Source organism: Manis pentadactyla, chromosome 17 (genome assembly GCF_030020395.1).
Source record: "Manis pentadactyla isolate mManPen7 chromosome 17, mManPen7.hap1, whole genome shotgun sequence".
NCBI lineage: Eukaryota > Metazoa > Chordata > Mammalia > Pholidota > Manidae > Manis > Manis pentadactyla.
Genome location: NC_080035.1, coordinates 12247404 through 12264531, shown reverse-complemented (window position 1 = coordinate 12264531; position 17128 = coordinate 12247404). Strand labels below are relative to the sequence as shown.

At 43.6% G+C, this 17128-nt stretch overlaps 1 long non-coding RNA gene across 1 annotated transcript in view; it reads right to left on the bottom strand.

Moving 5' to 3' along the window:
- LOC130681405 (uncharacterized) overlaps window positions 1-14372 on the bottom strand; it is a 32125-nt gene extending 17753 nt beyond the window's left edge. The window contains exons 1-5 of the long non-coding RNA XR_008994534.1: window positions 14251-14372; window positions 10304-10490; window positions 6564-6696; window positions 4504-4630; window positions 1518-1733 (exon numbers count right to left, since the gene is read on the bottom strand). This is a non-coding gene — a long non-coding RNA (uncharacterized LOC130681405). The remainder of the gene's footprint in view (window positions 1-1517; window positions 1734-4503; window positions 4631-6563; window positions 6697-10303; window positions 10491-14250) is intronic.
- Between the last annotated feature and the right edge of the window lie 2756 nt (window positions 14373-17128).

Below are 17128 nucleotides of genomic sequence, written 5' to 3'. Positions count from 1 at the left end.
GGCCTCTAAGCAGTCTTCTGTCTCACGGAGGGCTAATTCTGCAGCTTCCCGTGTCTCTACCCTTCCCCAGTTCTGGAGAAGGCCCCACCCTTCTAGGAGGTGCTTTACCCTAGACCAATTCCCCACTCGGGGCTCCCCAATTGGAAGCCCCACAGATGGGGTCTCCCGAGAGAAGCTGCACCTACTGCTGCAGCCACTGGGGCCTCCTCACCATCCATGAGGGTGGGGGTTCTGGGCATCTCCCCACCATTTCTAGAGGGTCACACCCATGCAGACAGATTTCTGGTTTGGAGGTCCTGCCAACTACTACTGGCCAGACGTAATTCCAGGGGAATATAATGGGGCAAAATACCTTTTGATATGGGTATGGATTACTTCTCTCCACCCCTTGGAAATAAATATTGATACGGAGAAGCACTAAGGCCAGGTGAGAGATTCTGGAAATATCGCAATTTTACCCACAAGAGGGTAAATGACATATCTGTGTAATCAGTCCCTATTGCAAATTTTTCCTATCCTATTTTTATCTTAGTTTTGAAGCTTTTGTGTTTCAATCTGTATTCATCTTGTTCTGTGCCCTCTTTGACATTGGAGCTTAGGCTCCCAGCTCTGTCTGGTAGTTATTCTGGAAATGTTTCTCCTACATAATCTTTCATCTGTTTATCTACATCTATCAACTCTCTTTCTATCATCTATCTATCTATGTATTATATATCTATCATCTATCTATCTATCTATCTATCTATGTATCTATCTACCTACCTACCTATCTACATCTATCATCTATCTATCTATGTATTATATATCTATCATCTATCTATCTATCTATCTATCTATCTATCTATCTATCTATCTATCTATCTATCATCTATCTATCTATGTATCTATATATCTATCTACCTACCTACCTATCTACATCTATCATCTATCTATCTATCTATCATCTATCTATCTATCTATCTATCTATCTATCTATCTATCTATCTATCTATCATCTATCTATCTATCTATCTATCTATCTATCTATCTATCTATCTATCTTTCTATCTATCTATCATCTACCTACCTACTTATCTATACCTATCATCCACCTATATTCTTGGTTTAGCTTCAGACTTCTCTCATAGTTCTCATCACCCACCAGGCTCTCCACCCAACTTGGCTCCTGTCTTCTCCCTTCTCTGCTTATGTTCACTTCTCATTATTTTGTTCTTTTTCTCTGCTCTCAAAGCACCTTTCAGCTGGGAGCATCCAATTTAAAATTGCTTCAAATTCTTTTTGGAACATGGTAAAATATGAAAAACAAAGTAAAACAAGCAGTGCAAACAGCACAAGAAAAAAAAGTTTTCTTGTTCTTTAGAATCAGGTTTTGATGTGGCATTCTCAATCCTCTCCAAATCCCCCACCACAGGTGATTTCTTCCTACAGCCCAACTCTAGGCTGTGGTCAGACACTGGCCTCTCCTTTCACTGGGCTAGAAGTTTGGCAGCTGTGGAAGGGCAGGGGCTGTGTCTTACCCATGCTGTGTCCATCCTTTCCGGTCAGTGTTGATCAAGTCCACGCTGGGTGGCTCCTGCTGTGTCCAGGTGCTCTCCACTCTCCTGAGGCTCGTGGGGTTACTCAGGGCCTGGGGGAGTCATTTTCCTATGGGAGCCATAGGTTCTTCCACACTGGCTTCAAGCCATGCACTTCTTGTTGCCACCTTGTTTCTTTACTAGAAATTACCATGATTCCTGACAAACACATTTTTATTTTCTTCAGAACTGTTCCTGAGATGAGCAGAGGTTCTTGCTCTTTGACCAGTATTGTGAATTGCAAACTTTCTGGGTGATATTGTGAAAAGTGCAGATTTCTGTGGCTTCCTCCCAAATATTGTGATTAATAACCAGGCAAACTGCAATACATGCTTTCCTATTCACATCTGGGGTAGAGAAAGGACATCCTTTGCTTCACCACAGAACCCACATGGTAATCTTTGCTCTGAGTGGCACTGCTCATCCCAAATCAACCCCAATGACAAAGGGATGTAGCCATTCAAGTTGTTGGTTTGTCTGCATGGCTTAAAACAAAGGAATTAGCATCTTTAACCAAGTTGACAGAATTTAATTTGGGTTTATGTAAGGCTGGTAATGAAGTGATAACATTTGGGCCCCTAAACATTTAAGGAGAAAGAGATGCAATCGTGAAGAATCATGGTTCAAGAAGACAAATAATGCATTTCCATGATAGTTGCAAATGGCCAGAATCTGACTGTCAGGCCACAAAGGTCAGAGGCCTTATGGCCTTATATTTTAAAAGTCGAAGCTCAGCTAAAATCTAGAGTGGCATTTGTCAAATTGATCACAAGGGTCACAAGAAGACTTGCAGAACGTATGGATTCCAGGACCCTTCCTTATGGATTCTAACTCTGTCTGATGGGACTATACATAAAATATAAAATATTTAAATAAATCTCCAAGTGATTCTTATGTTCAAGCAAGCCTGGGTAACAGTCCTCCAAAGAAAGAAATTAAATCACTCTGGGATAGAAAGAATAAGAACACATCCAGCCTCAGTTAGGGAGTTAGCATCACAGACACTGACTAATGGGGACCAGAGTCCTTAGGAGGCTCCAATTTATTGGGTAGTAACCTTCTGCACACACACCAATTCCAGTCCAGTTTGGTCCAATAACTTTAATAGTCCCTTAGGTTTAAATCAGTGCTTTGGGATAATTGCTCAGACTTTCAAGTTCTTCCCCTTTTCTTGAACTCTCTCTAAGGTGGTGTTAGGGTCATGGGGAGTGGCTCATGTGACTTCAGGGCATGGGAAGAAGGGATCCCCTGGCCTGGTGCCGGGCCTTGAATGGGTCACTTGCCAAAGGGAGCTGGACTCATTCTGTTGTTGGTGTCTGAGGCTGAGGACCTGGTGATTGTCCTCCCCCGGCTTGCCCTGGCCCAGGGCCTCTCCCTGCTGACGCCCCTGCTCTTGGCTTTCTCTGACATGGAGGTCACTCTGAGGCTCCCCTCGCCGGGCACGTGGCCCCTGGCCCAGGCTGCATACCCTGTAGCATCTACTGTAGGGTATAATCTGTCCTGCCCCCTAACCCAGATCCATTATGTCAGGCCCTAAGGTTCTCAACCTACTATCCATGCAGCACAGAATGTGCAAGAGGTTTAGAAATGACATCAAACCCTTCATGTGCTTGACTGCCCTCCATCCTCCTCGCTATGCTTGCCTCAGCCTGTGAGAGAACAGGGCAGTGAGCAGAAGACCCTCTGCCCAGTGTTCCTCCCAGCCTGTCCAGGGCCCCTCCTGGCTCCGCTCTGAATTCCCAGAGTGGGAAGGTCAAGTTATGACCTCCACTATTTCCTCCCCTCAGGCCTCCATGCGCTACTCCCACCGGCGATCTCTCCGGGTAGCAAGGAATGAGTTCTCTGCGACTTCCTCCTCCCACCTTCCCAGGCCTTTCCTTACACAAAACTGATTTTATCTTCCTGGTCGTTTTAATTAATTGGGACAAAATTAATGAAGGACATCCTTTCTGTTTATCCATGTCAGTCTCTCCAGTGGATTATCTTGCTGCAAAACCCTAACTGGAGTATCAGAGGGGGATCTGTCGACTTTCCTGTAACTCCCCTAAGAGTCCCATCTCCTCTCTGCCACTAGCCCCTTCTCACCAGCCCAGTCTGTGCCCCCGGCTGCCTTGTTTGGCCCGAAGAGGCAAGAAAGTCATGTAGTCAGAAAAATCTAATAACAGTTTTAAAATATTTTCTGATTATCCTGCTGAAGTAAAAAGATTTTTCTTTTCGGTTTACCATCTCAAAAATTAGTTCCCACAATCTTTATTTGATACAACTTTTGGAAAGACTGATGTCAGTCTTTGATATTTCCATTTTTTTCCCCCCAAAGAAGATGCTTATATGTGAGATTATAATGAATACCATCAATTTTCTTCAACAATGGTGGAGTAGTGGAGAGAATACTAAATTTGGAGTCAGATAGCTTAGATCCAATTCTGTGTCCTTCAATTTTTGGGTTTCAGTTACATCATCTTTAATGTGGGATAATGATGAACCCCATGGGGCAGTTGTGAGGAGTAATTGAAATAGTGATGGAGAAGGCTTTAAATCATGCTGTAGATGAGACACTCCCCTTGTAGTTGACTGATGAGTTCTAAACTTACACACCTTAGCTTGCACCTCAGACGAAAGAGAGTTTCTCATTCCTTGTGGATACCAAGAATTTCCAAAATTTTCTGACCTGTGTCTCCTATTTAACTCTAAGCAAATTACTGTAGCCAGGAAGAACAGAATGGACGGTGCTGCTTTAGCTAGCTGATGCACAGCAAATGTATGCACTAGCAATGCATCCTGAAAGGAAAATCAAGGTGCTGTCACCACAGGCAGGGATGAACCTCAAGCAGGCAAAAATAACGGATGACACCACGCTGGTTAACAAAAGAATCTGGACAAATGTACTGCCTTTTCTAGGATATCCAGCTCTTGAACACTATAGAAGTACCTGAGCCTCCACAGGTAATTTCTGCTCCACTTGAGATGGGCAGGGGAAGTTGTTTGAGGTCCATAAACTTCCTCAGGTATGCAGGTAGAAATACTTTGCAAACAAGAGTGGGAGGTATTGAACCCAACTGAAATGAGAAAGTAACAAAGTTTTCCTTTTCAGAAAAAAATAATCATTGTTATTCATTGCTATGCACTATGCCTTCTTATTCATTTTTATGTCTAGCCACTAGCAGATGCTTGGTACATGGTAGGAGCTCATTACACATTGTCGAGTGAATGAATAAATAAGTGATTATATCTTTATTGTAAGTTCGTGAGAGGTGTTGTAGTGTATCTGTCATATCCCCTAGTGTTCCATTAACTTTAAATTTCATAAGGTTTTGTTTTGAAGTATTCTGTCCCATGCTGAACATCTGTATGGTTATATAATCACAATTCTCTCCATGTAATCTAATGTTCCAGAAAAACTAAAGCATTAAAATAGTTCATCACTGAGATACATGCAATTGAAGGCAAAAATGTCAAAGGTATCAACAATAAGACTCCCATGTTGGAAATAAGATTATCATTTGAATTGGCCAAAAGTGCTATGTTTTTGTTATTAATACCATTGTTTTCAATTTTAAACATGCCAGATATTGTTGCATAACACCAACATCAAATTTATGTTTACTACACAGTAAGACCTCTCTGAAACTAAAGATTTCAAAATTGATATGAAGTAAAGAGAAATCACTCTAATTTTGATTGCCTAAATATATCCCTTGGCAAGTTGACTGTATCAGTTATATACTGTTGTATAATAATCCATTCTAAATTTAGTTGCTTAAAACAACAATAATTGATTTTGATCATAAATCAGAAATTTGGTCAGAGCTCAGCAGGGACAACTCATCTGCTCAAATGGGGTCACTTGGGGTAGTCTGCCTGGGGGCTGGTGTATCCGCTTTCATGATAGCTCATTTTACATGGCTGGCAAGTTGGTGTTGCCTATTAGCCAGGAGGTCAGCCAAGACTCTGGGCAAGGGACCTTGGCACCGCTCATGTGGGCTGCTTGGGCTTCCTTGCACCATGGTGGCTGGGTCTCCAGTATGATCACCCCAAGAGACAGGAAGTGAAAGGCCAGTATCTTTAAGGGTTTAAAAACTAGCACAGTATCTCCTCTGAATTCTGTTAATTCAAGAAGTTATAAAGGCCAGATTGATGGAGAGTGGATATAAACCTGTCATTCCATAGAAGGATCCATGGTGATCTCAATCTTAACTCTTGTCCATATAAATGAAATTTCACTGATACATTGAAGTGTAATATCAATTTTATAAGACTATCAGAACTAGTTTATCTTCTTAGAATATTAGACATCTCCTTTTGAGTCAAGAAGTCTGGCTCCGATTCTTCCATATGACAATTCCCAAGAAGCATTAATTCCCCTTGGGACAAATGTGACTAACCCTCATAGGTCAAGGTGGCAGTGATAACCTTACTCGGCTGGAATTTGGCTCATGGTTGTACTACTGTAGCTAATGCGAGGGCTGAGCTTGCCGAAAGACTTGTCAGCCAAATGATGCCCACTTTTCTTCTAAGAGAAATAGCCCCAAACTTGGAACACTTTAATTCTTGACAGAAAAAATTGTTCAAAACAATTCAAATGTGAACTTTTTATGGACTCTTTGCTTGAGTTAGTTGAAGGTGTGGTTGGTTAGGCATAAAATGAACACATAAACATCTTCCTGAGAAAACAGTGGGGCTATTCACTCCATTCCCAGGAAACACTCTTTTGTAAGGTTGGAACTCCTCCTGGGTAAAGACTTCAGAGATAATGCAATCTGTGTTTCTCCTGCCTGGGAATTATGCCAAAGTCAGGAGTCTCACATAAAAGTACGAACAGGCCATCCATCGGAGTAGGAAAATGGGGGTGTATTTCTTAGTAACAACCAGAAAGGTTTAACATGTCTCCCTGGCTTGTATATATTCATCTATCATGAAATGATGTATAATGGATTTGGGACATACTTTCTGGGGACCCAGCATGATCTAGTATATAACAAAGAAATGTACCTTTTTATTTTACTCTTCTTGCTGTTTCTTTACTGCGAAGATCACTCCTTAGGGCTTTCTCATGAACTGACAGGAAGCAGGGCTGGTCACTGTGGTTACCATGGAGCATCCAGACCCTGGAAATACTGTGGCCCTTGTGGGGGGCAGGGAAGGGGTGAAAAACAATGTGGATATTACTGGCTTTTGTCTATCCAAGATTTACAGACCTGAGAGGAGTAACATCCTGGAGACTCTTATTTTCCCAAATAGAATGTTTCATTTGTCAAAGATGGATGTGCTGTTCGGAACATCGAGTAGGGACTGTTTTCTAACAGGGAAGCACTCAGCACGTGCAAAATGCCATCCCCCAAATTCAGCCAAGATCAGGTAATGCAGATTTTAATTTTCTACCAACATTTCCTCATGGTTTGACATTCCCCTGAGATGTTCCATTCTTTGAGTGCAAATTTATACCAACGTTAGTAGAAAAAAAAAAGTTGCTTCTTTGAGTGATGGTAGTGGAATGTCATACCCTCTGAAAAGGCATAATACAACTTGGTTATACTTCCTTTTCAAGAAATGCCCAGAGCCAATTTGTCAAGGGAACTGGAAAGAAATCCAGATTGAGACTAGTGTTAATTGTTTTTTAATTAATAAGTCTGAAAAAATCTATAATTATGAGTAACTGGTTCTTGAAGTCACATCAGATTTATTGAAAACAAAAAGGAAATATTCATATAACCTTTGAAACATATTTTCCTGCTATCTTTAAACTTGAATATACTTTGAATTTACCTCCAAAGAATTCTCATATAAATGAATTTGTTGTATCCTCCATTAACCTTATAAATTTCTTTTGCTAAAGCATTTCTATTTTAGTCTGCTAATTATTATTCTTTTAAATATCAGATTTCAAAATGTACCACATAGAGAAGAGCTATGCAGTTCATTATTTTTTATAAGCTGTGAAATTAACCTGCCTGCAACACCTGTTGGCTTGATGACTGGGTTTTCTTCTCCTCTGTGTTCTGTAAGGTGCAGAAGTTGCATCCTCAGTTTAGTTTGTCATTCTTCTCAGAAAAGGATGTTTCTGTTGCCACTGGGACATAAATTTCTACACTGTCTTTATTTGCCTCTTGTTTCAAATATCCATCCCATGCTTCAAGGGTTAGATTTATTTTTCAATTTTCTCTTGGAGACCAATCCCTACTTTGTTTTCCAAATCTTTTCTATTTTACCTAGAACATTGAATGAGAGTTCTGTCTTCTTCATGGCTAGTGTCTCCCCATCTTTTGTTTATCCTAACTGTCTTATATTTATTTTTGTTGACTTCTTAAACTGGGTTACTGAAGCTCCCCTTTATTTATAAGTCCTGGATTGCCTCTCTGTCCCATGTAGCAAGGCGGTGTAGAATGGGTGAGCATCCTGAGTAGACATGGGCCTAGGAATGCCAGGTTCATACTTATTTAGAAGTTGACTGACAGGATCCAGGATGGGGCTGGGTAAACTGGATTGAACCGCAGGAGGTATATGTCAGACAAATGTCAATTATTTCCAGGAAATTTGCCTGTAATGTCTATATGTAAAGAGGATGCTGAGGTAAAGGGTCTGATAATGAAGATGCCAAATGAACACCTACAAAGGATGAAAGAAAAGGACCAAATTCTATGATTATGAAAATCTAGAGGGGAAAAGACTAGTGATCAAAGAAAAAAAGAACTTGAATGAAGGAGGAGGTCAAGGGTGAGATGAAGTCATAGGATTTTGATCCTGAAACCCAGAAGATGGAGCAAATCAGTACCAATGATACAGAAAGAGTTTAACAGTGAAATCTCATAGAAAAGAGCATCTCTAGAATAAGAGCAGGAGGGAGATTGAAATTGGGAAAAGCCAGACTTTGGCATATGCTTTGCAGACTTAGCAACTGACTGAATACCTGTAATTTAGGCCTCTGGGTAGAGTTCATCACTAGAAATACCAAGGCCTCCATGAAAATATAAAGGAGTTGATCTCTGAAGATGAATTTTAAGCCCTGCCTCTACGTCTACACCTCCTTGTACATGAGAGAGAGAGGCAGAAAGTGCTAACAGCTGAGTAGTCTCTGCAGAAAAGGGAAATCGCGAAGTTCAATGTTCCAGGGGGCCTAGGCAGAAGCTTTTCGTTGTTCTTCCTTAATTTCTTCTTCTTGCTGTACTCTACAGTCTGAGCCACCCACAGTAATTAGAGGAATTCCTGCAGTTTTGTCCTTTATTTCTTCTCCCACTTGTTAGGAGTGGGAACACTGTAAAGATTAAATGAAACCCTGTATGTTGAAGCTCTGTATGAGCAGAGGAGCACAAAAGCTGAATGCAACCCGTCTGAATTGGGACTGGTTTTCTAGGATGCCCTAATGCCCTTATGCTCACCCTCTGATTGTATTAAGATAAAGTAAACCCTGAGTGTGACATCATAAGACTTTTGGATGATACAGTTTTCAACAAACATTTCTTGAGCCTGGCCTAGATATCTGGACCTGGGTTAAGCAACGGACCTTCAAGATGGAGACCTGAGACCACTGCCCAGCTCTGCAGGGGAAGCCAGGGGGCATCCAGGCTCAGGGAGCCTGAGGTTTACGTGATTTGCAGAGCTCTCTTTAAGAAAAACACCCTCTAAGTTACAAATATAAATTTAAGTATAAAGAAGAAATGTTATTAATAGTGATGAAAGAAATTGCAAAAACTTCCAGATTTGAAAATCTGACAAATACCTCAAGTATCATGAAATCCATCAGGGAGAAACACTGACATAATATTTTTATTAACTAACTGCATAACCAGTGTCTATTCCATTTTTCCCTATATATTTTGACTATATACTCTTTGATCATTCTTCATATGGCAATGATTTTTTACAATCATTTTTCATGGAGAGACAGAAACTAATTTAGTCTTTCCTCTAGCATAGTTCACTGAACTTTTTTATTTTTAATTGATCATTTTGACTGGGTATGATTAAAGGCCGAATCATTCACTTACGATTTTATATATTTAAAGGTTGGAAGAAAGTTCAATACCTCTCAAACCTTGTTTCAAAAATTGCCTTCATAGTCCCAGTGCCTAGCAGGACAGACTGTTCTGATTACGATGCAAGCTCTAATCTGCCCCCTCCTGAGTGTCACGTGCAGGGTGAGTCAGCCCCGAAGCAGTAAGAGCTCTCCTGGAACCCATTCCTACAGTGGGATAGCTACTATCGCTGAGCTGTACATGGAAGTGCTTATGAACCACATACATCTGATTAAATCCAAATAAATGTTTCTAACTCAACTCCCTTGAACTTGAGTCCCCAAAATGCCCTCAGCCACTCCAAGCTACTCAGCATGGGGAGACGTGCAAAGTGGGGTGGAGGCAGTCAGAGTGGAAAGAGACAGTGGACTTAACTCAATATAATTAAAATAGATTACATCTGCAAATTTTACAAAGATTATGACTTCATGAACACATGAGGTCCAGGGCCTTTGCAGATGAAGGCTTACATTGTATTAATTTCCACATAAATCCACCTCTGGGGAGGCAGGTGGGTAACCTGAGTGAGTGAACAAAGACTTCACAGTTGTATCAAAACTGTGGTCTAGTCTTTTTTCAGAAGGTCAGTGGCAATGGCCAGACCCAGGCGAAGGCACCAGTAAAAGAGGCAAAATGCCATTGGAAGCGAGAAGGAGGAGAATCAGGTGAGAATGATGCCTTTGAAGAGTTTTGGAGAACATTTCAACAAGGGATGGTTACATGCTGTGTTGGGTCCAAGTCGGTGGGAGCATGGCGTCCACTGGATCCGGCGGCGAGGCGGCCATGGGGTCAGCCTCGCCACAGCAGTGTCGGGATGTGCTGGGAGGCGAGCCTGATTTCAACGGGCAGAGGAATGTGCATAGATTATAAGGGAGACGTTTTGAGTCTTTTCCTTCAACAAGTGTGCCTGGGGAGGGGAGAGGAGACAGGGTGCTGTAGTTATAAGTAAGCTTAGAGTCAAGGGGATCTTCATTAGAATTATTTTTCAATTAAAGCAGAGTGTGACTAAGCATTTAAAAAATGCCCTGTAAGGCAGTTGGTAAGCAGAGAGGAGCCTCCCTGGTCTGAGCGGAGGACACGTGGTCTCCACCTGCTCATCATTTCACCCACCTGCTTCTCGGAACTCCAAAATTCCCTAGAATAGAGAACCAACACCAGCCAAGGGAGCAAGTGGGCAAGTCCTCAGAAGAGTCCGCGCGGCTCGTCCGACAGCCCAGCTGGTGGTCCCCCCACCCCGGGGCCAGGCCCTAGAAGCCCACAGGCCCAGGTGGCTGCTGTCCGTGTTCTAGCTGCCTCAGCTCTCCCCTTGCGGTCTCTCTCCCAATCTTCCTCCCTCCCCCTAATCCTCTGTCTGTCTCTATCTTTCTCTCCACACCACGTTTTTCCTTTTTGTGTTATGAAATATTTCCCATTCCTTCCTATTCTTCAGAGACAGGGCTGTGAAATGCTGCATAGTATCTGTCACACGGGTTAACCATTACCTATCCGAAACCTCTTGTTGGACTGGACCTTGGGTCTGTTCCAGGATGATTTGTTCAGGTACCTAAATTTTTGTGTTCAGTAGTTGCTTATTTCCTGAGGATGAATTTTTTTAAATTTCAAGAAATATAATCAGTTACACAAAGATATGCACATTTTTATGGTTTTTGGCACATATTGCCAAATTGCTTTCCTGGTCTTTTCAAATCTTTGACAATAATGAAGCACTGAGAGGCCGTAAGCCTTGGCGTTTGGTGCAACATATTTGAATAACACAATAAAATGGAAAACCTAAAGCAATCATCTGACACATATGGGTTCAAATGAGCTTTGATTGTTTTTGCCCATATTTTGAATTTACTACATAAGGGAGAACTGGCCTCCACATTTTTCACTTGTTGTGAAACTTTATTGAGATAAATTAAATTGCTTCAGACTTGTAGTTAGATTTCTCTGGTTCTCAGACTGTGGTTACTGTGTTCACTGGTCAGTCTGGGGTGAACACTTCCTGGCAGTCAGCAGGCATGTTATGATGGGATCTAGAAACATGAGAACCAATGGACGGAGGCTTTATCTGCCAAATAAACAAATAGCAATGGTGGATACATGAGGGGTAGCCAGCCCAGGACAGCAAGCCTGAACCCCAGGGAGAGAGAGGCTGGAAGACCCACCTCCTGCCTAGAAACCCAAAGGGGACTTGAATCTTGACCCTTCTTGGTTGTTCCCTGACCCCCAAGTTTTAGGATCTTGCTGAATAACCTGAGGACAAAGATATTAAAAACAGAAACAGAGCTTTCCAGAGGCTTCCTCTCAAAAGGTTTTGCTAGATTTCTGGGAATATGTAAGAAGCTTGGGTTTTGGAAAGCCTGGGTGATCCATGAAGATAAACATATCGCTAGGGGAAATCCAGCTTTTTATTTTTTTACCAAAAGCCCCTTTTAAAAATGTCTTGGTTTTCAAAATGCTACTTTTTCCAAATTGCACTTACACAGTGGCATCAAACAAGAATGCTCTGTGATAAAAGCCTGAGTATTTCTGAGAGAGTGGAGATGAGAAAAATGCGGGTGGCAGCCATGCTTGGCCAGAGCGTCTTGGGTACTGAACTTTGATCCTTTGGCAGAGAAGGGACAAGACCATCATGCCACCAATTCCCAGCCTCAAACTGAAACTTGTTAATAAGTCATGTCTTATCAACTCCATTAATGATCAACAAATGACTGGAACTCTGGCAAAGAGGCCCAGGCAGCAGGACCGAGTGTCAAATAACATCTGACACTGTTAACTAAAAATAGTGCTTGGATTTAAATGGGTGACTCAGACTTGATTTCCTATGCTTGTCTGGGATAATACTGTACATAGGAGGGCTGTTTTAAGATGTTTTTCTTTTATGTGAAAGAAGGGTTTTATTGCAACCATCTGGTCCGTGAGCTCAGACTAGCTCCATGGGAGCTGGCCACACCCACACTTCTGCCTCAAAGACCTGGGGGCACTTGGCACTGTAGGCCCCCTAAGCACTTGACTCTCCAGTCCAGGTCCCCAAAGAACAAGTGGATGGTTAAGTTTATGCCAAAGTTTTATACCATTCCCAGAAACTTCTCCCTTTGTATTCTTCCCATCTATTTCCTGCTTCATAAGATGGGAGCAATTAAAGGCTAACTAGTCAGTGATGAATGACACAAGCTAAACAACCCAGGGTAACCCTTGCCAGAGATAGTGAACCAAAGAACCAAATGTATCTTTCCAGAATGTGCCCACATGCATGATGAATTTAAATATGTTGGCCAAATGGACCAGATAAATTTTTAATAAAGTATACAATGAAACATACATTTGCTTTTCACTGGAGTTGAGTATTGTGTCATTTGTTAAGTAGTTTTAGCTAGTCGGATTGGCCAATGTGCTTTTCCTAATTTTGGTCAGGATCACTGTATGTCAAGCCAGTGAAGGACGTTTAAGCTATGCTTTCTCAAGGCTTCTGCCACTATCAAATGTGTATCCCTTAAATCTAGATGAGTTTGTTGCATGTACAAGCTTCTCCACTCAGACATTTTCCCACCCCATAGCCAATTACCAGATCCAATTATCTTGAGGGAACACACTATGTGCCTACACCCCCTGCCAGGCTGTTGAGTCTTGGGCACCTCCTACTCATGACAGCAGAGAGAAGAGCAGGTAGGAAATTATGCGAGTCAACTTCCTACGGGGATTGCAGACAGCAAAGCATATTCAGAACCCTATTACCAGTTGCAAATGGGACAGCTTGGGACAGGGATATCACACAGTGAAACCTACTGGAGAAGAAGTCACGCTGAACCAGTGTGTGATGAGGTTCAGAGTCTAGACCAGGTGGCTGGCTTCAAGAGAATTTTCTGAGCTGAGACTTTGCAACAGCTTCACTGTAGCTTCTTAGGCCCCATACTGTGTATGTGGGAGGAGCACATACACAGTAGACACAGCCGGGCAGAGGCACTAGAATTCAGAATCAGAGCCCCTAACAACATTTTAGTAGAGTTTCCACCTTACAGACCCCAGTCCAGATAAACTGGGTGTCATGCAGGTGTGCAAAGAGTGCAGTGGGCCTAAGAACTTTAGGATGTGTCAGTAAGATAAATAAATAGCCTTATTGGTTCCCGGTCTCACCGTTAGGCTGAGGTTACACACGGCAGTGAGCGGTGAGAGGCTTTTGTGAGGCCCAGAGTCCTCTGGGCGGAGGCTCAGAGCTCCGCAGGAAGGGTGCAAAAGCCCCTGGCACCCTCTGTCCAGACCCTGTTCTCCCCTCTCACTCTCCCCCAGGAGAGCTGTCCTCCTTCTCCTCAGCTCCTAAGCCCTAACGTGAACATCTGCAGAGACTCCTCAGGGCTGCCTGCCGAGTGGCCAGTCTCTGCCAGTGAGCTCGGCCACTTGTCTGCTAGGAGTCAGGGCCCTGTTTACCCTCACCAGCCCCACATGAAGAGCCTGCTGCTGACACCACCTTGTTCCAGTGCTGGTTCGAATCTTCACCCACATTACGGAGCCAGAGCCTGGGCCCAGTACAGTGAGCCCAACCCTTCCTGGAAGCTGCCTCCTCCAGCCCAAAGGAAGAAGAGAGGACAGTAATGCCAACAGGAATGGGGAGTGTATTATGTGCTCCCAGAGGGACGTACCCCTAAGAGAGGAATGGCACCCCCTGGTCAGGAGGGCAGCTGTACCTGAGCTGTGTCTCTCCCCGTCTGTCTGAAGGCTGGCTGTGTAATGGCTTCTCCGCAGACAGAGACACGAGCAGGAAGGAGGGGAGGAGAGAACAGGAGAGACAGGCGGGGCAGGAATTAACCCCTCATTCTGTTATTGCCAAAGAAGTGACAGGGAAAAGAACAAGCCTGGACCAAAGTAAATAAGGCAGCTTGTGCCCTGCGGCTCAAGGTGGGGATGTGGGGAACGACGGGCTTCTGGTTTAAAAACTGAGTGGTGCCAGTGGGAACTGGTGCTGAGAGACTCCGGCTTGTAAGCCATGCCATCTTTCAACAGGCTGGAGGGTGGGCCGGTTACTTCCAGGGATCCACTCATTCCTTGAACTCTCTTCCCAGTGGATCTGCGATAAACTGCTGAACTGCAGTGCCAGGCAGGGTCTGCGGAGCCACCTAAGGGACGATAAACAAATCAAGGGAAGGCCTGGCAAAGGCAGGATCTAAGTGTTCTGGCACCAAAGGGGGGTTTGTGGCCCAGACCTTATTATCCTGTCACTGTTTACAAACCTATGGCAACCTTGCCTACTTGAGACCTCGGAGTTGCCCTTTATTATAAACTTTCAAATAATTCTAGTATAAAACAAAACTAATTCCTGGTCTGTTAGTCTCATTAGGAAAATATTAGTAATCAGAGTTCTAGTAGGTTCATTCGACAATTTTATCAAGATCTAAAAGTGACTTGGCAAACTGTAGTTAAAATTATAGTTCTCTTAGACATATAATCCCCTTGTGAAGTTTCCTTTTTTGGAGGTAGATTTGAGGGCACTTAGACACTAATTAGATAAGGAGGAGGATGGTAACCATGAGATTTAAAATACAAATCACCAAGGAAATAGAGTTTTCATTAACAGAAATAGAAAGACCCGAAGAATCACTGGCTCGAGAGCAAGCTGATTTATTGCATTCTGGGTGCGAGATGTTGGTAAGGCACCAAGTTAGAAACGGTACCTTGGAAGTAGGTGTCACCTGGAGAAAGTGCTGGGAATCAGTCATGTAGCAGAAGGCAAGGAAGTAGATTGGGTGAAAAGGGAGAGACAGCGAGGGAGCCGAGTAGGGCGAGTAAAGAGCATCTGGAAAACCCACTCTGGGGGGATTGGCTGAGGAGAGAGCAAAGGGAGAGACTGAAGAGAGACCCAGCACAGTACGTTCATGGAGGCCAAGGGGGGTTTGTTCCAAAGGGCTCACACGGCCCGCGGTGGCCTGAGGTCCATCAGCGCTGTGACTGCCTCTCCTGTGATGCCCCCTCAACTCTTCCCTCTTCATGGCCCCGGCCTCCTGCTGGTCCTTGACCACAGATACCCCACCTGAGGGTCTAAGCATTGGCCAGCCCCCTCCCCTGGAACACCCTCCCTCGGATGTGCACTTGACCTCCTATCTTACTTCCTTCAAGTCTGCCTATTGTCACCTTCTCAGTGATGTCTACACAACACCTTTCAACACGGAAACCTCCCATGACCTGCTGCACTTTCCTGACTCTACAGCCCTTCTCTATCTTTCTTTTCTTCTCAAGAACCATTTCATATACCAGATAATTTATCTACGTAATAATAAGTTGTTATTTCTGTTGTTTGATGTCTGCCCCTACAGTCTATTAAAATACAGCCTTCATGAGAGTAGGGATCTTTGTTTATTAACCTTCCCTGTGTCTAGAACAGTGCTTAAGGTAGAGAATTACTCGACGTATTTGTGGAAGGAAAGGATGAATGGTGGTGGACGTCTTACTGGGAAGGTGAGGAGAATAAGACAAAGAGAATGGGCGAGGGCTTTGGATGGATGTTTTAGGAAGTTCTTGGCAGCCCTAGTGAGAGAATTGCAGGAGAATTATTGGGGGCTGGGTGAGTGAGGTAAGGTAGAGGAAGTGAAAGAAGCAAGGATCATAGAGCTAGCTCATATAGCAGATCAATATTTGGGCATAAATATTAAAACCCCAGAGCCATATGTAACTGTATCAGCTCTTTATGAACCTGGTATCAGAAGACAAATCAAAGGCACGTATTTTGTTGGCAATCACAACAGGCTGGGCTGTATGGAGTTGCAGTAAGAGGGCGGGATGGGACCTGCAGGGTATCCAAACCTATGTAATAATGAGCTGTTCTATAAGGGAGGTACACTGAGTGCTCAAACACCCCCTATTTGAAGATAACCCAATTTTTGCAAATCCAAACCTACAAATCACACGAGTCAAGGGTGATGGAATTCAGACTGAGATAAGAGAGGAAGGGGAAGTGGGAAACAGAGAACGCAGCTGGGGCTCAGCAAAAAGCAGCAGGGAGAAGACACCCCCTACTGAGGGAAGGAGACAGTCTGGGCCTGCCCCAGAGAAAACAGGCCTGTCCAGGGGCCGCAGCGGAGGAAAGGGCGGCGGGAGGAGGCTGTTCTCGGAAGCTGAGGCAGCCAGAGGGGAACAACAAGCTCAATTACAGAAAGACCTGCAGGAGGAGGGAGTGGTTGGAATTTGAGACAGTAAATAAGCCAGAAATCAAGGAGTCAGAGAGGACAGGGAAAGAGAAAACCCCAAGGGCAGCCAAAGGAGGAGCTAAATCCCTTTCAAAAACTTGCTCCAAGAATAGGATATGCAACTCCACAGAGAGAGCTAGTGAGAAACAAAACAAAACAAAAATGATGAAAAGGAACAGAGCGGAGTATCTGAGGGTACCTTCTGTTTGACAAACTGAAAGGCGTATCCGTGTGGGGGGGATTTGTTTGAAGATGGGTCATTTCATTCCGGCGCGCCACACGTTTGTATATCTAATGTATAAATACCCTGCGAAGGTAAAATGCAGATTGGTGGAGCCCAGGAAGGGCAAGGATATCCGAGTGGGAGCCGCAGCACGGGCGCCTA